At 39.1% G+C, this 24,319-nt stretch overlaps 1 protein-coding gene and 1 long non-coding RNA gene across 2 annotated transcripts in view; one reads left to right on the forward strand and one right to left on the reverse strand.

The window, feature by feature from the left end:
- The window catches only part of CYYR1 (cysteine and tyrosine rich 1), a 99,893-nt gene that overhangs the window by 36,697 nt on the left and 38,877 nt on the right, over nt 1-24,319 (reverse strand). The gene's annotated exons all lie outside the window — the stretch shown is intronic.
- Nucleotides 808-22,873, forward strand: LOC123000317 (uncharacterized). The gene is made up of 6 exons (XR_006408260.3): nt 808-3,620; nt 3,889-4,060; nt 5,665-5,724; nt 15,889-15,930; nt 18,173-18,413; nt 20,074-22,873. It is a non-coding gene; the product is annotated as an uncharacterized LOC123000317 (long non-coding RNA).

Genomic DNA, 24,319 nt, shown 5'->3' on the forward strand with positions numbered 1-24,319 from the left:
GAATCATGGTCTTGAAGAATGGGAAGAGAAATTGGGAAGGGAGGAAAAAGTAACGAAGGCAATGTTTTCTTGGCAGAGGAGGGGTGTATGGCAGTGCAGGGAGGGAGGGGGAAAGGGCTGGGGATAGGGAATTTGCACCTCAGGCAAATACAGAACCGTGTTGTAGGGAAGGAAGCCCTTTCTCAACAGACCGTTCTGGACCCTGGGAAGTCAAAGATCAAGGTGCTAGCAGATTTGGTTTTCAGTGAAGGTCCTCTTTCTATCTTGTTCCTGTCTTTCTTCTCACTGTATCCTCACATGGCAGGGAGGGAAAGCTCTAGCGTCTTCCTTTTCTTAGCATGACAGTAATCCCATCCTGGGGGCTTCACCCTCATGACCTCTTCTAAACCTAATTACCTCCCAAAGGCCCCACCTCCTAATATCCATATATTGAAGGTTGGGACGTCAACATATGAATTTTGTGTGTGTTGGGGGCAGGGCACAAACATTCAGTCCATAACAGTTAAGGAATTGACTATCTGTGGACCAGTTGTGGGCCATGTAGGATAGAGTCAGCTGGGAGCTATTCTAGGTCCTAAGAAGACCACATGGGGGCAACAAGGCTGTAATAGGGGAGGCTGTTAAGTCTGTGTATGGAATGGTTGATGGAAGGCCAGGAGGTGGTGCAGAGAGGAAGGGACAGTGGCCACCTGAATGAGATGCCAGCCAGTCCACCAAACCAGCCGGGGTGAAGCTCTAACTCCTAGAGACTTCTGTTAGAGGGGCCCAACACAAGGTAGGAGAGCCAGCTAAGCATCAGGAACTGACAGAAACTTCCTGTGCCGTTCTCTTCACTCTTCTGTCCTGCAGCTTTCACACTGGTGGGGCATGCACTGGGAGGAGGGGACCTGCTGGGTGGGAAATGAGTGGGAAAAGAGATCGGTTGTCCACCTTTCTCCCTGTGAACACAGGCGACCTACCAAATATTGTCCTCAGCTAGAAGATGGGGACAAGCCTGGCCTGAAGTCTAAAATGTTCACATCTTAGATTAGACATTTAAAATTTTCAGAGAATGCTTTGGACTTAGAAGACTTAAGACTAAGAGTGAGCAGGAAAGTCACAGATCTGCCAAATTTTCAGCCAGTGCAGCGGGAAAGCTTCCTGTAACAAGGTAGTGGGATAGAGTTGAATTTTGCTTATCTATGAAACATCATGTTTGTTCAATGCACTGTTCAGACGTTCAAAGCAAAGGGCAGACATTTCCTCTGAGAAATCCTGGTAATCGACGTATTTCCTCAGAATACAATCGATAAGGCGGCACAGGACCATTCTGAATAGATGCTTCCCCTATTCCCCAGTGCTAGATTTAGGCTACACAAATCCTGGTGTGGTTCTTAAACAACGTTTTTCCTTCATTTTGTGACATCTTATAATTCATAGAGAAATTTCTGTACAGAATGCATCACATACAGGTTCCATTTGTTCTCTTTGGCCAAGAGAAAAGTCCGTAACCAGGTATATACGAAAGACCCAGGATTGAGAGGTGGAATTTAAAATGCTTTTGCAATCCAGTCACACAGACTCTCCTTTTTCCTCTTGGTTCCCCACTTACTCTTTTGGTCTCATTCCCTTCATCTGTACAGTGGCAGTAATGGATCTCAATTTCATTTTGTTCTCTTGATGGATGGATTCCCACAGTTAGACCAAATGGAAATATGACTAGTAATCCCACTTATCTGCCTCTCTGAAGTACTGGAAGAATTGATGATGGACTGCAAAATGTACTGAAGATGAAGAGCACACCATGAAGAGAGTTGATGAGTATTATTAAAAAGAATCAGCAGATAAGTGTATTTTAACAAATGTGGAAAAAATCATACAGCAAAGGATCTTGGCTTGCTAGCCCTAATATCTCAATGCATTAGGGTAGAGAGGAATATGCATAATATCTAGGGAGAAAAATAAAAGCAATACCACAACCTGACAATCCCAAGACCATAAACACATTAATAGTGAAATATTCTTTGCATCTTAAAAAATCCAGCTAAATTTTTAAAACAAGGCACTGGTTTATATACCCAAGATATAATGTGTGCCTTGAGATTTTAGAATAGTCTGTAGGAAGGCAAGGGACCAAAGACAAAGATGTTCAGAAATAAAACCAAGGCAAAGAGATCAAAGATACTTACCTCCAGGATTCAAAATGCAGCATGGGCAGAATTCATTTGCTATGTATAAATTTGATAACTGCTTTTTTTTGTTATTGGTCTTGCAAAAAGAGATGAAATGGAGATATGAATATTGCTTGCTTTGGAGGATAGTCAGGGAGCAGACGAAAACGCATAGCAAGTTTGACAGGAGTAAGTTACATTTATAGAGCAATGAGAGAGGAGTATGTTATTTATGAATTTGAGTATTTTAAAAGAAAGTTAAAGTCACTGTTTCCTTCCTTTACACTAATTATTCCAAGCTGTAAACCCTCTAGCAAATAGCAAATGGTTAAATTATTTTGGCCCTTAAAAAATTTCTCTTGGTCTTTGCACGTGTAAGGATTAGATGCTGCAGTGCTGTCTTTTCTTTGAGAGGGCTTTGATTCCTTGTATACATAAAAGAAGTGTCCTAAGTCCATTCATGATATATTTAACTCCAAGTTTATATTCTTTTCCATATTGTTTGTCTTTATGTTGTAATACACCAGTGAGCTGTAGCTAACGTTAAAGCTAAGACATTTAATTTAAATTCTCTAATCTTTAATACCATGTGGAACCGGTCGTGCTGTACTCCTGTAGATTAATATTTTTTATGATAAATTTTTTCTTTTTATTCTTTATTCACATGTGCTAGTTTTTTCCCCAGATGTTTATATTTTTCCTTATGAATATGGTCTGAGTATATTTACTCTCATTAAACGTGTCTATTTTATACTTGATTCTGGAAGTAAGTGGACAAGGAAAATAAAAGTAGGAGTAGGTAGATTCTAATTTCAGTAGGGTAATTTTGTCACCATTAAGAACACTTGGAAATACTATCATAAGAGAATATTCAGGGACCTCATTTATTTAGGATTCTAGGGAGATAATTTGGCATCTGCTCCTGTGTGGTTGGACATACATTCAAATATTTAAGTCCTGCCTTCGAAAACTGCTTATTTCAGTCTTTAAAAAAAGAAAAAAGTCACTTGAGCATTTGATCAAATTGAATCAAAATTATATTTTCAGAGTATTTTGGATCACATCTTATTGATAAAAATGTAAATGTTATTAAACAAGTCCCAAACAAATAACTAAGAATTTCATAGTCTGATTTAAGAAATTCTAGATTAAAATCTTTCCTTTTAACTTCTCTAAGACATTAGAAAATTCTGATATATATATTTCAAATACATCTACATTTCTTTCTGAATTCTTCCTTTCCTCAAACTAACCATCTCATCTCATTTATGTTCACTTTTGTGTCCTTTGCAGTAACTGCCGGGAATCCTGTTGCCTGGAGACCACTCTTGAAGAACAGCCACTGCCATGGCCTCTTGGAGATTTAAGACATCTAATAAGGAGCTGACAGAAATCATCAGCTTGCCCCTGAGAAAGTAGCATTTTTTAAAAGTCACAATAAAGCATTTGTCTGGATATTACTTATTTCAGGTAATCTTTGCAACTAAAGTGTAGGATACAAAGGAGAAAAAAAAGTACCTCTGGAAAAAATCTAGATTTTACAAATCCATGCAAAAAGAAGGTGGGGCAAAAAAAAAAAAAAACCAAAAACACCTAAATGTGTACTTTTTTAAAAATGGAAGAACCTTTCAGTTCCCCCCACATTGCTTATTTATTCTAATTTTTAAAACTATTCTGAAAGGCTCCATTTTTAACTGTATTTTTAGCTCTATTATTTGTCTATTAACATTCTCTTTAGCCCAGAGGAATTTTGAAGCAGCAAATTCAATAAAATGACATAAGGTCAACTGTGAAAAAAAATCAATGATAAAGGAGATAAAACACAGCTACAAGAACGCCATATCGCAAAATCAGCAAAATGGAATGGCGACCTACAGAATGGGAGAAAATATTTGCAAATCATTTATCTGGTAAGAGGTTAATATCCAAAATATTTAAAGAATTCATATAGCTTAATAGCAAAAAAGCTAATAATCCAATTAAAAATGGGCAAAGGACCTGAATAGACATTTTTCCAAAGAGGATATTCATATGGCCAACAGGTACATGAAAAGGGGCTCAACATCATTGATCATCAGGGAACTGCAGATCAAAACCACAGTGGATATCACTTTATGCCTGTTAGAATGGTCGTCATCAACATGAAAACAGAAATGCTGGCATGCATGTGGAGTAAAGGGAGCCCGCACGCACTGCTGGTGGGAATGTAAATTGGTGCAGCCACTATGGAAAACAGTATGGAGGATCCTCAAAAAACTAAAAGCAGGACTATCCTATGATCCAGCAATTCCACTTCTGAGTATACACAAAGGAAATGAAATAACTGTAATTAATGCTGTATAGTATTTTTGGAAGTTGATAACAGAGTAGGTCCTAAAAGTCCTCATTACAAGGAAAAATCTTTTGGTAACTATATGAAGTGATAGATGTTAAAGAATGATGGTATTATAGTAATTTTGGAATCTAACAAAATAATACAGATAAATAGTAAAAACAAACAAACAAAAGAACTGTATATCAACTTGGGGCATTCTTTTTTTTTTTTAAAGATTTTATTTTTCGTTATTTTTAGAGAGAGCAGAGGGAAAGGGAGAGAATCTCAAGCAGACTCCCTGCTGAGTGCGAAGCACAAGGTGGGGCTTGATCTCATGACCTCTGAGATCATGACCTAAGCTGAAATCAACAGTTGGAAGCCCAACCAGCTAAGCCACCCAGGCACCCCTTGGAGCATTCTTAATGAGGTCCTAGAGTCCCGCACATCTTAAAAGTGTCCAGGAATTAAGAACAGATAAATATATGGTGGAAGGTGTGCCCTGCTTAAAAAGTTAAGAGGTATTTGAGTCATATTTTGCATTTTTGAAAGATAAAATATTTTTAAGATGTCTATCCTCAAAGGAAAAAATTTCTGTAAACTGGAAATTTTATGTGAATTAAAACACAGCTCAGGGATGAAATTAGAAAAAAAAATGGCCCTTCTTTCTAAACGTTTATTTTCTTAAAGATTATTTATTTTTTTATTTGAGATAGAGATAAGAGTATGAGCAGGGGGAGGGGTACAGGGAGAGGGAGAAGCAGGCTCCTTGCTGAGCAGGGAGCCCCGACACAGGGCTCCATCCCAAGACCCTGAGATCATAACCTGAGCAAAAGGCAGATGCTTAACCAACTGAGCCACCCAGGCACCCAACATTTATAGTTTTGATGCTATTAATTACAGTTTGTTTTTCATCCAATGCATCATGGTCACCACGGTATGGTAAATTATTTAGAATTAATATTTTCTCCAAAAAATCTGTATCCCCAAGCATGTAAAAAGCAATACAAGCATGAGTTGCAATTAAGATGTTCTTCTCCATGAGAATTTGGAAGCTGCTGGGAGGTGGTACATTCCAGAGAGCTTTAGGTTGTGGTTTGATAACAGACAGAACTAAATTTCTGCTATATTTCATGATGTGACCATGCATCGGCTGTTCAACTTCACTAAACTTCATTTTCTTTCTTTTTTTTTTTTTTGCAGGAAAAATGCTTGTATTTATTGTACTTAACTCCTAAGGTTTTACGAGGATGAAATAAGTAGGTATGTAACCAGAGTCCCTGGCACTTTGTAAGTGCTTAATAAACAGGAGTTGTTATCATCATCATTCCTATGAAGTTCTGAGACTGAGTGTGAGGGCAATCACAGAGCCACATAGCTAATTGTGAACTGCTGTTTAAGAAAATAAAAGGAAGTTATTGTCTGCTTAGTGCCATACAAAGTACATTCTGAAGAAAGTAGGCTAAGATGAACAAAAAACAAACAAAAATGTTTTAATGCTTTTTGTAAATGTGAGAGAAGAAATGGAGGTAATACTGCATTCGGGACTAGTTTTTCTTGGGAGAAATACAAAATCAAGGTCCTGCACAGTTCTCTCCCACCTCTGTTTTGTTGGCTTGTGCCCATTCATCCTTAATACACCACCCACTCCCCACTAACAGTCACTCTTTTGCTGATGATATGAGGCTTTCAGATTTCCTTCCTAATCTAGGAAAAGGGCTTATGAGAAATTCAAAGCCCTCATTCTGTCCCCTAACTAGACTTGATTCATAATCCATTGTCTTTACTTCACTCACATTCAGTGTCACCTTGCCTCTAACCGACAGTCACCCTGTCATCAACATGCCCTTCATCTAATTAATCTGCACTATGTTAAGTATTCTCCAGACATGAACAGCTTATGAACTGTGACATTCCTCTGACACTTAGGGGGCTTTCCCTCCACTGTTGAGTTAATGATGTGTCACTGCATTTTTGGATTCACAAACTCTATAAATATTATTCTCAACCCTGATGGCATTGTGTTTTCCAAAGCGTCCTGCGCCAACGCTAAGTAAGGAGACAGAGGAAATCAGTTTTAAACAGGCCGGGAAGGTGAACTGTATGGGCAGCTACATTTTCAAACTCGACTTCCCCAGAGAAGATTTTCTGGTCCTAGTTTGAGTTAAATCATGATGTGACAGCAGAACGAACTTGGTGCTCTTGGTCTGAAGCGGCTTTCCACGTGTTTCTATCATCAGTGTGTTCTGTGTTCTGAGTCTTACCTCAGATATCTGACCCAGGTGCCCATGCTGAGAATCCTTCATTCTAGGGAAGAGAAACTGGTGCAAAAGGTGCATGAACCTTTGTAGGCTCCCTACCCCATCTAGGTGGGTGCTCACCTGCTAAAATGCCTCTGGCCCCTCATTTAAACCCTTGACCACTAATAACTCTATGGGCAAATGAAGCCCATAAAAGCAAAAGATTAAGGTTTATAACTAATCACAGAGAAACTAGAATCATTTCCAATATTATCCTTTTCATAACAGTGCTAGAGAGCTCTAAGCTTGGATTTTGCCACTTGCTGCATGAAAATAGGAACACTATAATATTACGACTGGGAAAAAAAAATCAAATAGTTGCTACAAAAACCCTCAGCCCACAGGTTGCTGTGATTTTCACTTGAGTATGCGCAAGGGTTCATTTTACTTTCGACTTAAAAATTCACACTCAATTTTGACAAGAGACGTATGACTCAGATCTTTACAGTACCAGTCCTGTAAAAACAGATGACTCAGCCACCAGTTATAACAGCAGATTATTGCAGTATTCATCCAGACATGCCTTATGCCGACTAGAGAGGGCTTTCAAGTGAATGAGGCAAAAACAGCAATGTCCCCATAAAACATATGCTGTCCTGTAATAAGGGGGGAAAAAAAAGAACCAAATATAAATACTAAATAATGTAGTATCATTGAAATGGAATCCCTTAAAAAAATCAGGCACCTTTACTTTTCCCATTGTTTGATTATTAATTTTAGAATAGCTGCTCTCTTAAATCAAATATATTTTTACACAAATTTCAGAATTCAGATCCCCGCATGAACCAAGAGACCAGAGGCTGACTTTTCTCAACAGGTTTCCCCTTCATAGCCAAAGCATCCACTGCGAAAGAAAATGAGGTCAGCCCTAAGAAGAATGGTAATCATTCAATAACACCGGCTGTAAGCCAAAGAAGAATTACAAAAATAAGTCAAGCTGGTGCAATAAAAAGCCCAAAAGACCCCCCAAAAACTGACTAAGAACAAGGTCAAAATTAAAGTGCTGTTTATTTTCAACTCACCCATCAAACTGCTGAAAGAAATTACTACATTTTCCCTCAAGGAGGAAATGAGACACGATGCCATTTTCTACCCATTGAGCATCATAGAATGGGCATAGCTTCCTCTTAATTATGTTAATGCCAGGCAACAGACCAGAATGGGAAAGTTATCAACTCATTCAACATGGACTGAGCACCTACCATGTATCTGCTATTCCTCTGAGGGGCTTGGCATGCAAAGGGTTGTGTGGTGGGGGTGACAGGGGTAAGTTCCACGTCACCCCTGAAATAAAGTTACAACTGAGGGGCCCTGGAGGCGGGGTCAGGGAAGCCTTCGCAGATGGCATGACGTATAAGTAGAGGCTGAAAGCAGTAGGAATTTGCCAGTCAGACAAGGCGAGAAAACATTCCAGCAGAGGGCATATGATGTGCAAAGTCACAGATACGTGAAGTAGCTTCGGATGTTTGGAAAACAACCAGTGTTGTGTGGCTGCCGCAAAAATCGCAGTCTAGCTGTGACGAGAAACGTGGCTACAAACGCAGGCAGGAGCTTGATGGTAAGGGATCTGTAAGTCCAGGGAGGTCAGCTCATCCCTTGCAGAGAGGGGAGTGACAACCAGATTCGTGTTTTAGAAAGGTGCTTCCTGGAGCTGTGTGCAGTGAGAGAACGGGGCCTGAGAGATTTGTTAGGGGCTGTTGCGGCAATTCATATGACAGGGTATGAGGGCTGGATTTGAGGACAGGGAGAGAGGGGAAAGGGTGCATTTGTGTAGGACCAAGAACTTTTTAGAAATGGTTACCAATCTCTGGGGTTTCTGACTTGAGCTACTGGGGTCATGAGTGTTTTCTGAGCTGAGAACAGGAACACAATGGGCATAAATTCTGGAATGGGCTGATGTGGATGGGGAATGGTTCTATCTTTGGAGACACTGAGGCAAAAGGTGTCTTTTGAGTGTCTAGAAGGAAAGGACAAAACAAAGAGTTTGTAAGATTGATGTATCCATTCTGCCATTATCTAGGACACTCCAAGTGCCAGTTTCATTTGCTGTGAAATTATATGCAACTATTTTTGATGATTTACAGTGGAGGATCAGGAGAATAAAGACTCTTGCAAGGATTTGTTTGATAGCTTTATGGCAAGTGTTTCAAATAAGGGCACTGCAGCCTAGGGTCTCACTGGGAACCTTGATAGAAGTCTGTCACCATTATAATTTGCAGTATGAGTTAACACCACCAGCATTGGTTTGGTAAGGATTAGTCATGGATCAAAACCACACATCCTGAAGTCAGGATTATATTGCAACAACATCATCCATCATAAATAACTGTTTAGTGTCATAAATAGGCTTTTAGAAAACAATCCTTTAAAAATGTAAATTAAACTATGTCACTACACACTTCCCGGTGGCTCTCACTTTCCCCCAGAGTAAGCGCCAAAGTCCTTGTAATAACCCACAAGGCCCTCCATGATGCACTGCCTTCTCCTTATCTCTCTTCGTTTCTCATTACTGTCCTCCCCTAGTCACTGTGTACCAGCTCCACTGGCACCTTTGCTTCTCCTCACATGTGAGACACTTCACAATCCCTTTTGCTGAGAATGCACTTCCTATAGATTTACTACACGGCTTTGAGTTATTGGTCAAATGTTATCTTTTAAGTGAGTCCTTCCTTGCCCATCGATTTAAAATTGTGGCAACTAAATTTTAACCAATCCCTATTACCTTCTCCTGCTTTACTGTCCCGATAGCACCAAAGAGCAGTTTTTGTACTTCCTCTGAACATCATAGCGGGAGATAATGTAAACGTGTTGACAGCAGCTGTAGACAGGATTGAGATGGGTTGTATTAGAATAGGCTGAGCTTATGCTGCCATGACTAACAAGCCCCAGATCTCAGTGACTTAGCTGAGAAAGTTTATTTCTTCCTCAAAGTCTGCTCAAGTCAGGTGACTCATTGTGATGGCTCTTCTCCATGCAGTGACTCAGCGATCCAGGCTCTTGACATCTTTTGGCCCCACTCTCTCAACATATGGCCTCCATGTTTGCTCCCAAAGGGATTGTGTTGAAAGGATCCACAGAGCCTTTCACTTAACTCAGGCTAGAAGTGACATACAGCGCTTTTGCTCACGGTTCAATGGTCAGCTAGTCCTATGGTCTCACTTAACTATGAGAAGGCTGGTTGGGAAGTGTAGTCTTCTAAGTGCCCTTCAAGGATAGGAAACCTGGACATTGGTGCACATTCCTCAGATTTCACACAGCAGCCAGCTCTGGAATGATCTTCTTAAGATGTAGCATGAGCAATGGAGAGAGCACAGGAGTAGGATCTAGCAGAGCTGAACCCAGATCTGGTTGAACCAATCACTACCTATGTTACCATGAGTAGGTCAGTTTTTACCTCTGGGTCTCTGTTTTCAAATCCACAAAATGGGGAAAATAATACATAGCCTGCTTGTATCAGAGGGATTTTTTAGTTTCAGCTATAAAAGTTTGCAAGCAGAATTACCAAATTTAGGCTAGTATTCAAATGCAAGTACATAAATAATGCAGTATGAAACCTAGAAAGCCTGCCTGGATGAGCTATAATGAATTATACTGTCTTCCATCAACTTTGTTAGAGCTGTAGAGAATGGTACCATTTTCAGTCTTGCTTGCTTAACAGCTGTGACACCTAAGCAGGGAAGTAAGGAGCTGTTGACGTATCAGCATTGGTGTATTTTCTATGTATGGAGCATGAAGAAAATGCAAAGGAAACTGTGAGGTATGATAAACATTACATATGATAAACATGAAAGATTACCCAAAGCATGAGTTTGCAGCCTCTGAAGACACTTTTGTGTTATCACTGCCTTCAAGAGTGAATGAATCCAATATTGGCTGCTCGTGTGGTATCTTATGCTCTGTTGCTGGAGGGTGTCCTCCTGGATCAGCTATTATGCAACAAAGCCAGCCCTATGTTCCAAGGATTGATGCGTAGTTAGAACAAGGTATAATATTGACCAGCTATCACCCATTTGAAAAATTTCATTAGAATGTATTTAAGCATATATCAAAGTCTTTTAGAAACATGACTTTTTATAGATTTGGGTAATTAAGGAATATATTTGTTGTCAGACTTCAAAAAGATACTGAATTTATACATAATTATTTTGTAAGTCACCTCCAGATTGTCAATAATGGCAAAATGTTAATGGTAATGATGGTAATGGTATTCTCTTTATCAGTTTTCTAGATGCAAAAAAATCTTATCAAAAGCAAGTCTAATCTTTTAAATCCATGAAATGTGAAATACTCAAAGGTGTGAATTCTACTATTAAAATATGCTTTGGGTTCTCTGGAAAACTCAGTGGAATCTATAGCATTAGGATAGAAGGAGTCCAAGTCACCTGTTCCAAACCAACAATCTGTCCCTATAGAGAACTTCTTTTTGACTCAACATGCCATTTATTTTCTGAGAAAGCTCATTTCACTTATTTGTATCTATATCTGATGGAATAGTATTTCCTGCATTAAGCAGATTTGCCTCTGTCATGCCTCCACCCATTATTCTAGTTCAGAAGATGCTTTTTTGCTGCTAGTAACAGTACTGTACACTCACTAAACATTAGGAACATCCTGACTGTCATTTAAAAGTCACAGATTGAAAGCCTAGAATATTAAGAGTCCAGAAACCAGTCAGTACTATGGTAACCAAGACACAAAAATCCATATAAGAAGCTTCTAATTGAACTTTGTCATGGAAGTTTTCTGCCTAGTCATTGGCCCACATAACTCCACTGTGATGAACAAAAGAAATGGCTCCAATAAAGCCAGCTGCAAATAGATACCCACAGCCACGTGCCGGAACGCAGACAGCATATCAACAATGAGATACAGCCTTCTGAAGCCGAAGGTCACTGAACCAAGATTTCTGACACATATCCAAGTGTTGGCTTTTAAAATGGAGAGTAACAGAAAGCACAGTGGATTTTATAGGATGTTTTATGCAATGTTATGATAAAATAGGAACAGGTTATTGCAGAGCGAATGTTCCTTTGTTTCCTTTTGCCAACAACTTCTGTGCACTACCGCCTTGACCCCAGGGTCTGGGTTACTTCCCACCCCCCACAAAGATTACAACCTTGAGAATGATTGCTTTTCTTCTTTTCTTCTCTTTAGACACTTCTGCCATCCTCTTTTATAAAAGACATTCAGAGAGCCGGTCACAGTGCCAAGCTGATGGTCATACATTGTGTGGATGTTTTTGAAATAGCGAGTGTAGGAAAATAAATGGTCCAGGTCAAATGTCCCTTTCTACACGGCAGTTCAAAAGCGTGTCAAAAGTAGCCCACATGCACACACAGACACAGACACAGACACGGATACACGCAGCTTGAACTACGGTCTCTTATCTCACATCTGTCTCCCCATGAATCTACTTCTTGTTCAGATTTGACAGTATCATGCTTGTCTTTAATAAACACCATCAATGGTTTTCCTCCATGGCCTGCGTATCATTCACATTGAGTCTAGATTGGGGCTGGCAAACAATAACCTGAGGGCCAAATCTGGTCTGCTGCCTATTTTGTATGCCTTTTTTTTTTTTTTAACATTTTTAAGAGGTTGGAAAAAATCAAAAGAATAATATGTTGTAAAAATCAAATTTCAGGGTCCATAAATAAGGTTTTATTGGAACACATCCATATTCATTTATTTACATACTGTCTGTGCCTTTTGAGCTCAAAAGCAGAGCTGAGTACTTGCAACACAGATCACATGGCCTGTGAAGCCTAAAATATTGACTATCTGGCCAAATAAAAGCAGAAGTTTGCCAACTCCCAGCGTGTGAGAATGGACCTCCTGGGGTTGGATAGTGCCTAGCCTGTGTGGCTATATCCTAAATCTTGATCTCTAATACTCATCATATGAATACTCATCTCTAATACTCATCTAATACTCATTCCCTAGCCAGGCATTTAAGATTTTCCCTAAGCTAGGCCCAGACCAGGTTCTCTCCAGGCTTCCCATCCTCTACTTACTCTTTTCTTGGTGCCCTATGTCTGTTTATGTTGCTTCTGTGTTCTAGCCGTGTGCTCTCCTTTATCTGTTGGTTGATATCCAACACTGAAAGCCCAGCTCAGACGTCACTTTGAACATGGCCGCTCAGAAATGTGCCTACCTAATCTGATTTCCTGCTTCTATGAATTCGCACGGGGTTTGGACGTTCTCTGACACACTTCCCGTATCCTGCCTTGCACTATACCTCGTCATGCACTTGTGTTATTTCCCCTGCTTTGTCATACAATCCTTAAGTGTAAGGACTTGCCTTAGTTACCTTTGTACCTTTTAAGAATGGTGCGGGTGTGGACAGGCCTGGTACAGATTCCTGTAGACTGAGAGACTAGCGCCAGGAACCATGCCAGGCCTCTGCACACACACAATCACATACTTCCTTAGTTGCAGGGTCCAAGGAAATTCCAGTGGCATGGCAAAAGACCCACGTTAGTGCTCTAATAAAGCGGCTGTGGGGAGGGGTGGCTCAGTTCCATAAAAACAAACAAAATCTTTGAAGGGCACAAGCCCAGGACCCAATCCAGAATCAGGAAATACGTTGAATAACAGGCCCTACACATTGGCGACATTCAATACATGTAGCAAGATTCCATTCACCAGACCAGGATCCAGAACAACAGAGCCAATAGGAAAGGGGATAATGTGAAGCAGTGGAGTTTGGCCAGGAGAAAACAGGAGCCAGGTCTGAGAAAGACCGTGGTTCTAAAGAGGTGATTGGGCAAAAGTCCAAAGACAGAAATCACACTCAAGGTCAGAGCTAAGCTGCTACCAGGACCACGACTGGAGCTGCGTTCTGAATATTGGGTAAGGATTCCTTAAATTATTCTTGCTGAGGCTTAGACGTAATTCTAGCACAGAATTCTAGCATAGCAGGGAAAGCTATGAAGAAGGCTTCAGTGGCCCTAGCAGTGGGGGAAGACAAGAGACCCGGAGGGAGGGACAGAACAGCCTGGGAAAGGCCAGGGTAAGAGGAAGCTGAACGAGCACTAACCACCCGTCAGGCCTGTGATAAGGCTTTTCCCTACAGTATCTCATTTGGCATGTGCAGGAGCTCTGCGAGGAAGCAGCACATCCCCATTTTACAGAAGAGGAAGTTGTGGCTTAGAGAGATTATAAATAATTAATGGAGCTGAGGTCTGAAAGCAGACGTGAATGAACCCAAACCAATTCCCCCTGTCCCCTAGCACAACACGTCTTACTTCTTCAAGAAATATCTATTAAATGGTAAAGATAGAGAAATTATAAATGGGCTGTCTTTTTACCACGCAGCATGGCAAATGGGAAAACACACGTGGCTGTGGCCTGTCCTATCACGGGCCCATTGAACTCACAACTCACTCACGGGTACTGTGTCCCACAGGCCAACATGCACATGAAGGAATCTAAGAACATACTGGTTGCTCTCCTCAGTTGCTTTGGATTTCTGGCCTTCCAAGCCTTTCACAGATTGTCCAAACTTCATTTCCAGACTTATTTTAGTTTGCTCGGTCTTCCTGGGCTACCAACTGTCTTCCACTGAACCCTCGTCCACCTTATTCCCTGCCTGTTCCTCAGTAAAACCCTCCTTGATCTCTTTATTCAGAAATGCTGTCTCTTTCTTTCCTCCACTTTGACAGCATTTCTTTCTATGCCATTTACGTGGCACTATACTTGATCTGAAATAAGACTTGCATACATACCTAAACTCCGAGAACTTTAGCGTTTGTGTACATCTTTCTACCCACCCCCCACAGTGCCTTAGAATGGCCTTCATGCAAAAGGTGTTTAAAAATAAAAGTCCTAAAGAACAATGTATACATGACATTTCACTTTCTCACACTCCTCTACCTGGGCATTTTTTCCCTCGAAGGTTTGTTCCCACATTCACCTTATATTGACTTGGTTCTTTCTGGTCACTGGAATTCTTTAGAATGAAGCAGTTGTATGAAATGGGAGAAGATGGCATGTTGAAGGTAGACTATGGCTCTGTTTTATACCACCTGCAAAGCCAGTGTGAGGATCTGAGTCTAAAAGTACTTCTCACTACCATCGGATGTACAGACTTATTGGCATACAATCTGTTTTTCAAAGTCTTTAACAAAATACTGATTTGATCTTATGATCACGTGTTCTTTCTAGAAGTACTATTTAAATAACTGTATAATTTCTTTTGTTATATAATTTATATCATTGTGACAGTCTGAAAGTTCGCAGGGGCCCCTTGAATGCCAGTTTGGACTACAGGGCAAGACTTAAATTTAAGACATTTAAAAAACATATTAAAAGGGATTTTTTTTTCTCATTTGATAAACATTGATGCATTTATCAATGGACAGTCTAAGGGTCCTAGATTATGAAAAAATAATCTTGAGTTTGCAGTGATTACAAGAAAATTTACTACTCAAGCTAAAAATATGAAATATAGTCTTCTGGAAAGTGCACCTTAAATATATTAATGACAGAATATCTAAGGATGGCTTCTGCTGGATGATAAGTTCTCTAGTTTTGATATGTTTACAGAGGCTTCCCAAAATGTAATCAATTTTTAATTATCTGTGTAAATAGACAAAAGTAGCTATGTATGTTATGTAGGATAACGGTCAAGCTTAAAGCCACTTATATTGCCTTCTAGAATGTGTTAAATATTTTAAGGGGTATTGCTTTAAAATTCTTTGCTTAACTTAATATTAAGATTATTCTACAAGCTAGCAAGTAACGAAGGGATTCTAGGGAATAATAAAAGAAATGTTAGCCAGGATTTAAGAATTCACTAGGATAATCTATCCAATTATAAGTTTGACTGCGATTGAGGCTAAAAATAATGTACCTATCAATAAAATGAATTACAAGAAAGAAATAGAACACCCTGTATGGGATTATCTGAGCCAATTCTTTCTAGAATCCATTTTTTACTTTTCATGTTATTATATGCAGTTTTAATATGGTATTACTTCTAATCTTTCAAGTACTGCTGTCAGATAAACCTAATTATTTCCTAGAAGTGGCTTATTCCTGAAAGAAAAACGCAGCAGAAAACTTATTCACCCATTTAGATATATTTAGTTTACATTAAAATATTTTGTTCTTTATTCTTTCGCAGGAGAGGACTCAGGTGGATGAGGAATCAGACATATTGGCAAAGGTAAGAGTAAGGGTGGGTAGAGGAGGGGGAGGGAATCCCCAAATTTGAGATGGTCTAGACAATTCTTCATTAAACCTCTAAGAGACCCCAGAAAATTTTCACACAGGCACATACAGGTATTTCTTGGGGACTGCTATGGACTTGAGAATTTGTATCCCCTCAACATTCATATTTGAAGATCTAATCCCAATGCAATATATTTGAAGGTGGGGCCTTTGAAAAGCAATTAGGTTTAGATGGGATCATGAAGGTAGAGTCTCCATGATGGGATTAGTCCCCTTAAAAAAAGAGACCAGAGAGCTTGCTCTCTCTCCACCGTGTCAACTGTCTTGCTAGCAAGAAGGCAGCTGTCTGTAAATCAGGAAGAGAGGCCCAACAAAGCACCCAACCATGCTGACTGATCTTGGACTTCCCAGTTCCTAGAACTGTGAGAAATAAATGATGATTGATTAAGCTACCCAGTATGGTATTCTGTTATAGTGAACTGTACAGACCATAACCTGGAGGAATGTCAGTGTTCCTCTCACGTGGCCCTGAGTTCTTGGCTGACAACATCAGTGAACCTTTGTGTCACAGCACCTGTGCTGACTGCACACAATTTGCTGAAGACATTGGATCTTTAACTCTGTGGGTGGGGCCATTCTCTGTGCATTTGTGAGGGCAATGCCAAGACAGTGTCTGGTCCTATGAACTCAGGTCCTAAGTATCTGCAACCATCTGAGATCCAATCTAGACACCTGACATGGTTGTTCAGGACACTAACTTCTTGAAGTTATTGTTTTAATTTCATTTGTGAAAAGAAGATATTATGCTATTTTATTCTTTATAGCTCCATACTTTATGATGCTCTCGGACTATTATCCTCCTAATATTCAGCTTTCTGACACACCAACAAATGGTTCCATTTAGTTCCTCATCAAATGATTACCTTAAGAAAGGAAAGGGCTCAGGATCAGGTGTCACTCTGAGTTCAAAAATTAAGCAGTAATTTACATTCTTGAAGGATCATTGAAATCCTTGCAACAGATGTCTTTTCTCCCCAGACTGAATAGATTTGGTAGAACCATCCCTGTTCCTTTACTCAGGGCTGTCTGTGATCAGTGGCAAACATTTTATTATAGATCCTAAAGTCAGAGGCACCATCAGTTAGTTTTTGTAAAGGATCATGTCTTCTTATTCATTGTTGTATCCTCAGGATGAATTAATATGTAAATCTTAGACTGTGTAGTCGATCCATTCACTCATTTGATTCAACAAATATTTATCAACAGCCTACCATGTAACAAGTACTATTTCAGATGTTTGGAATACATTATTATGATACTTGTCCTTGAAGAGATTACATTTTGGAAGGAGTAGGGGAACAAGCAATAAACATAATAAAGTATAAATATTGTCAGAAGATACTAAGTTCTATAAGGAATAAAAGAATAAGTCAGCAGGATAAGGAAGATCAAAGGAAAGGATGCAAGTGAGTTGACACACAAAAACTGGAAGGTGGTGAAGGAGCTGGCCAAGCAGACACCCGGAAAAGGACATTTCAGGCAGGTGGCACAGCCAGCACAGGAGCATAAATTGTGTCTCATATACTCAAGGAAGTCACTGTGGCTGAAGGAGAGTGCCTCAGGGGGAAAATGATAGGAGATGAGGTCAGAGGTTAAGAGGTCAGGTCTAGAGGGACTTGCAGACCATTTAAGAACTTTGCCTCTTGCTCTGTATGGACATAGGGAACTGTTAAAGGGTTCTGGGCAGAGGACTGACGTGATCCAGCATCGGGTTTTGGAAGGAATTCCTCTGGTTGCTGGGCTGCGAAGATACTGCCAGGAGGGAGGGTAAACTGAGAAAGTGAAGTAGGAGACGATGCAGTAATCCAGGTGAGAGGTATTTTCAAGAGCTGAAGTCAGCAACCTTGCTTCTCCATGAATTAACCTATCAATGCTATCTAGCTGACTGAAATTACTTTATATGTATATTAAAGAAATCTAGTTAAATAGATACAGCTCTGCCAATACATTTTTACCTAGAGACATGCTCAGGTATTTTCTTAATACATTTTGTAAGCAGGTAGTACACTGAATGGACATTAAATTCAAACAAATTCCAATAAGAACCATCAGGACTAACTCATCTGAAAGGAACATTCAAAGTCACATCAATTGATAATAGCTAATAATGGCCCTCTTTAATTTGTTCTAATTTTGACCAAGTAATAATATTTCCATCTATTTTTTTTTTTTTAAAGAATCCCTGATGGACTGCTATGTCTGTTGAACTCTTGAGTATATCTCATTCCAAAGAGAATGATCAACAAAATATTGTTTCACTGGATCCTGGATACATGCTTATACATCCTGATAAACCTACTCATAGCTCATCCGTGACATAGCTTCTGAATTAAAGGCAAAGAAGAAAACAGGAAGAGATAGACTAAAATCTTTGTTCATGTTTGGAAGAAATTCAGTTCATTGCTTTAGCAGATTAAGGTAGGATTTATAATGTTTTTCTCTCTTTTTTCTTTTTGGAGCTCCTTGTTAGCTGTTTTATCCTTTGGGAAAGGATATGGGGTGGTATGGATTGAAAACGTTACACTGTCATCATTTGCAAATGAATTCTCTCTGGAATGAAAATTCACATAGTTTTATGTCGATGTTGTATTGTTCTGTGTGGTATTTTGTCAAAACTGTATGCTGTCTACAACAAATATTTACCTTCATTTATTAGCACTTTTAAACCAACCACAGTATTAGACCTTACACTATGAGAATAGTAACAGTTGGCAATGTGAGCAATACTCCAACTATAAAGATTTACAATATATTATTTTTAAAAGTTTACAGAAGATACTTTAACCTATTGTTGATCTATTCCATGAAGGTATTTTAATGGGCTTGAAAACCTCCAAAATTATTTGCAAAGCTGTGCATTCATATGAATCTGTTAAATGATCCAAAAGTTTTTATCACGATTTTAAAGGCACCTGTAACAGCACCTCTCTTTGGAAAAAAAACAAAGAACTTTAAAAAACACTGACTTAGAAAAATGCACAGATGGTATTTTTTAAGGGTTATTTATATATCAGAAGAGTACTCTCCTAATTTATGAGCAGTTTGATTGCTCACAAAATTTAGTTTTGTTTTGACCAAGGTGGACCTTTTGCTTTCACAGCTTGATTTTCTAGAGAAAATACTTTATTTATCTGCTATAAATGTTTATAATGAGATAGGCCTTAATTTATTCCAGTCAGCACTGATGAGCACCTACCATACACGGGGCGATACGATGATGAAAAAAGATAAAAAGAACAGGCTCTTGCCCTTGAGAATCTCACAGTGTATCAGGAGAGATGGAGACGCAGTGATTGGTCATAATTGTGAAAAATATGATCAGGGAAATGAATTCAAGGGCATTTTTATCCCTGGGATAACTGAATTGGCAGGAAGGAACTGGGTTATGGGTACTGGAAAGATGAATAAGTTTTTTTCAGGCCCAGGAAGAAACCTAGAGTGTTTGGGCACAAAGAACAATAGGTATGAAAGTGAGAATATTCAGTTTTGTGAGAATACAGGCTTGGGGGTAGGCATCGGGGGGCTTGGCCAAGAGGAAGTCTGGTAAGGTGAGGCCAGACTATGAAGAGCCTTGGGACCACCCTAAGTGTCTGGACTTGCATATGTCAGGTGACGAAGTACTGAAGGTGTCAGACAGAGGAGAGAGAGAATCAAATTATTTTAGAAATCGAACTCTGGTGGATAAGATAAGGCCAGACTGACAATACCAGAAGCCACTGAAAAAAGATATGCTTGAATTCGTAACAGAATATAGCTATTCTTGTCTCTCTTTTATTTGCTTCTTATTTATACACATTTCTTCTTTATTGTAGCCTATAGAAGGGTCACAACTAGCTTTCAAACCAATTCCATGGTCCAGAGAGAAAGGCTGAGTAGTAGCAGAATGGGCAAGATTCACTTCACTGACATCCTTCCGTGGTTATATCGGATTGAGCTATATTCACTTTCATTATAGAAGTCCAGAGTACCTCCAGTCTAGAAGTTTTCTTTCCCTAACATCGTCCATCTAATCTATCAACAATTACTCTTCTTTCTTTCTCCAAAACATATTCTGAATCTGATGTCTCTTTCTTCCCAGGCCATTACCTGAGGAAAAGTCCCCATCCTCTCTCCTGCTCCCCAAGATGGCTCCAAAGTGGGGTTCCTCCTTTCTCTCTTGCCCTTCACAATCTGGTGGCCACATGGAAGTGAGTGATCTTTTAAAATAAAATACAAATCAAATCATTTTCCAGAGGTCTCAGCCCTGAAAAACATCTGTGTATTTCTATTCCTTTTTTGTCCGTGGAAATCTTCGTCTTATTTTTGAGCCCTGCTACATCTTTTTATTGGCTAAGTGACTGTGTAAGCCCAATGGAAGGCACTTTACATCTTTGCCTCTTGATTTTGTATGTTTATTTCATTTTCATCTTTCAAGTGGTATGATAACTCTTGAGCTTTCTTCAGGGTTCTAGATATCAAAGGAAGGTGAAGGCATTTTAAGATTCAGGAACCCCACTTAGGGACAAATCACATGTCCTCCAAACGCTATGGCCCTGTTAATTCTTAAAATCTGCCTGAGCGAAGACATTCCTCTCTGTTCACAAAATAAGCCAAGAGTTCAAGTCAATCAATCATATGAATTAGGTAGTAGAGTAAGTTGACCCCTTTAGTGAAGAAACTCTGGACTCCTCTATTTTTTTTTCTTGCAAATATTGTGTTTATGACATGAATGATCAGAAGTCGGGGAAAGGCTGCCCCCCCCCCCATAACTTTGTTCTGCCCAGAAAACATAGAAAAGGTCATCTGGACGTTTGAAGCAAATTAGAGCCAGAGCAAAGACCAGAAGCATGGCCAATTTCCCACTTTTCTTTGTCCACAGGCCAAAATATGACTCAAGTAAGTAGTCCTGAAAGTAAACTGGGGCTTGGAATTTGAAATTAGCAAGTACAATTTTCTAAAATATTATGGTGTTTTATTTTGTTTTTTCAGGCATGAAGTTGTGTGAGCTCAGTATATTTTATTTATGTAAAATAACCCAATTTACATAACCAATTAAAGTCAAACCACTTTTATTTTCTCAATGAATGTCATATAAACCTTGAAGGTTAGAAAGTCAACCAACAAAGAGTATCTAATAGGGAGCTCTTTATATCAGCCACGAATCTAGAAATCTTTCCTTTTATGGACAGTTACTTGATTGTTGAATAGTTCTGTTTTCATCAAGTAAAACTGGCCTATGTTGGGATGAATATATTCGATTTCATTGCTGCTTCTGTACATTCCTTTTATTTTGCATGAATATGGCCAGATGAATCATACATAAAGAAAGCTCAGCTCCTCCAGAACACTGCTATTTTACAAAGAGCTCTGCTGCCAAATTCAAAGCTAAATTCAGGTTTTAGGTATCAGAATCTTTTTATAGGTCCCAGGAGAATATTTCGTTCAAATAATAAAACAGCTCAGCGATCAGAGGTTCTGTTCACCTGTTGTGTCTCCAGAAATATGATATTCTACAAAGTCTGAGATAATGAAGGGTAAGGCATTATTATTACCCTTTTTAAAAAAGCTCAGTCGAAGGAATGAACTGTTTTATGAAAACATCATATGGAAACTTCAAGAAATAAACTCTAGCAATTCTATAAAATTTAAAAAGGTAAAGGAAAAACTTAAAAATCTGGAAATGTTCAGAAATCTGGTTAACTATCAATCAAAAAGAAGCAAACCATTTTGGCAGAATAGAAAGAGAAATAATAATTTTATGCCAACTTATCATTTTGTTAGTAACTAAATTTCTGCTTTTAGCTCAAAGGGTTTGCATTTAAATGGCTTTGGTTTCTTTTTAGAAATTCCTGTTAAATAATATCTGCCAGAAATCTGTTGATGCAACTTTGGAAAGACCTAAAATGGGAAAAAAAGTGAAAGTAGAATCTAAGAGTCAGTTCAATCTACTGGGGTGGTACCATTATTTATATAATCAGGGAGAAGCAATTTCCTAATCGGAAATCAATTTGACCTGTTATTGAGGAGCTTGGTTACTGATTATCTGTGGGCATCAGACAAGAAAGTGTGCAAGAGAAGGAAGAACATTCAAATAAATCTCTTATGCACCTTTTCAGCAAAGGGTTTCTGGGACAGGCAGGCTAACACCATAAAGTTTTGTTGGTTTGGTGTCTAGTTCGCAGGTACCTAGTCCATTATTGAGAGCAAACAAAGGGACATAGTGAAATTAAAATAATTGTTGAGTCCTTCCTCTCTGTACTTTACAAAGATACTTTACATATTTTACTTATTTCTCACAACAATCCAATAGTTATGCATTGTCATTGCTCTTTAACATACAAAGAAAGTAAGGCTCAGAGGTGTTTGTTAACTTGCCTAAGGTCCCTGGGTTAGTAAGTGGCAGAGGTGGTGATCTAAATAGGAGTATGCTTAGTTCAAAGCCCATTCTGTGTCCATCACATCAGATTTGGTTACATATGTTCCTTTTGGGTAGTTTTAGAAAGGAAGAAGAGTTTATGAAATAAAGGAGCTTCTGATAAACTGGATATAAATGACCTTTTATAGACTGAGTATATGTGAACATATGACACACATATATAATTCATATATTGAAATAATGAGTGTCATACATTACATTTGTAAAGTACAAAATTCATGAAGAAAACAGGCAACCACAATTTTTATTTAAATCTTAAAATACAGGGGCGCCTGGGTGGCGCAGTCATTAAGCGTTTGCCTTCGGCTCAGGGCGTGATCCCAACGTTCTGGGATCGAGCCCCACATCAGGCTTCTCTGCTAGGAGCCTGCTTCTTCCTCTCCCGCTCCCCCTGCTTGTGTTCCCTCTGTCACTGGCTGTCTCTCTCTGTCAAATAAGTAAATAAAATCTTAAAAAAAAAAAATCTTTAAATACAAATGATCACTCTAGGCTTTGCCTAAAATGGATTAAACCTGTAGAAAACATGGTTTTGCTGGAGCCAGCCGCAACCATTAGCGTGGGTTAGCAGTAAGTGCCCACTGCTGCAGAGTTGGAAGCTGGCTGGACCGAGAGTATGGCAGGTACAGACCCACATCCTGAAGGCACAGGGCCAATATCATCAGTCTCTATTTTACGTAATTTAAAATTATCAGTGGCAGGTAGAGTTGTTGACAGAGTTCATTGTGGTTCAGTGTTATTGGACTTTATCTTATTAAGCACTTACATTGCTTGCTAGAATGACTGAGGAACAGAGGTATATTTGGAGGCCTTAAGAAGGAGTTAGCTCTTAGGCCTTCGGTAATAATGGATCTTCAAAATAAAGCAGGGGCGACTGGCTGGCTTAGACTCTTGGTCTCAGAGCCATGGGTTTGAGCCCCACATTGGAGGTAGAGATTACATTAAAAGATAAAATCTTTTTTAAAAAATGAGGAAACAAAGGATCTTTGAAAGCTCCTTTCCTTTTTCAAAATTAATTTTTTTATTGAAGTATAGTTGACACACAATGTTATGTTAGTTTCAGGTGTACAACATAGTGATTCAACCTCTCTATGTGTTAGGCTGTGCTCACCACCAGCATCTCTCCCATCTGTCACGGTGCAATGATGTTGCAAAACCATTGACTATACTCCCGATGCTGTACCATTCATAATTTTGACTTATTCATTCCCAGACTGGAAGCTGGTACCTCCCACTCCTTTTCACCCATTTTGCCAATTTCCCCACCACTTCCCCTCTGGCAAACCACTAGTCTGTTCTCTGTATGTACGGGCCTATTTTTGCCTTTGGTTTGTTCATTTGTTTTTTTAGAGTCCACATGTAAGTGAAATCATATGCTGTTTGTCTTTCTCTGTTTGGCTTATTTGATTTAGCTTAATACCCTGGGTCCATCCATGTTGTTCCAAATGGCAAGATCTCATTCTTTTTTTATGGCTGAGTAATATTCCATTGTATGTATATACCATTATCTTTATCCATTCATCTATCTAAGGACACTTCGGTTACTTCCATATCTTGGCTATTGTAAATAATGCTGCAATACATATGCGTGAATATATGTCTTCAAATTAGTGTTTTCATTTTCTTTGGGCAAATACCCATGAAGGCTCCTTTCTTGACAATTTCATGTTACTGTACCGAATGGATTATGGAGAAACACTAATATATATTCTCAGGAATATTGACATGTAAGTATTTGTAAGCAGCTCCACAATGATGGTAAATAAATGAACAAACCCACACTGTATCATTTGAGGTACACTGTGAAGCTCAGGTTTGTCAGCCAATTTGCTTGTTTTTGTGTGTTATAAAAGTCATCAGAGCCGAGAAATACTTATGGAATTCAAGCTGTTCACAATCGCCTGAATGATTG

This window comes from Ursus arctos, unplaced genomic scaffold (genome assembly GCF_023065955.2).
Source record: "Ursus arctos isolate Adak ecotype North America unplaced genomic scaffold, UrsArc2.0 scaffold_4, whole genome shotgun sequence".
Taxonomy (NCBI): domain Eukaryota; kingdom Metazoa; phylum Chordata; class Mammalia; order Carnivora; family Ursidae; genus Ursus; species Ursus arctos.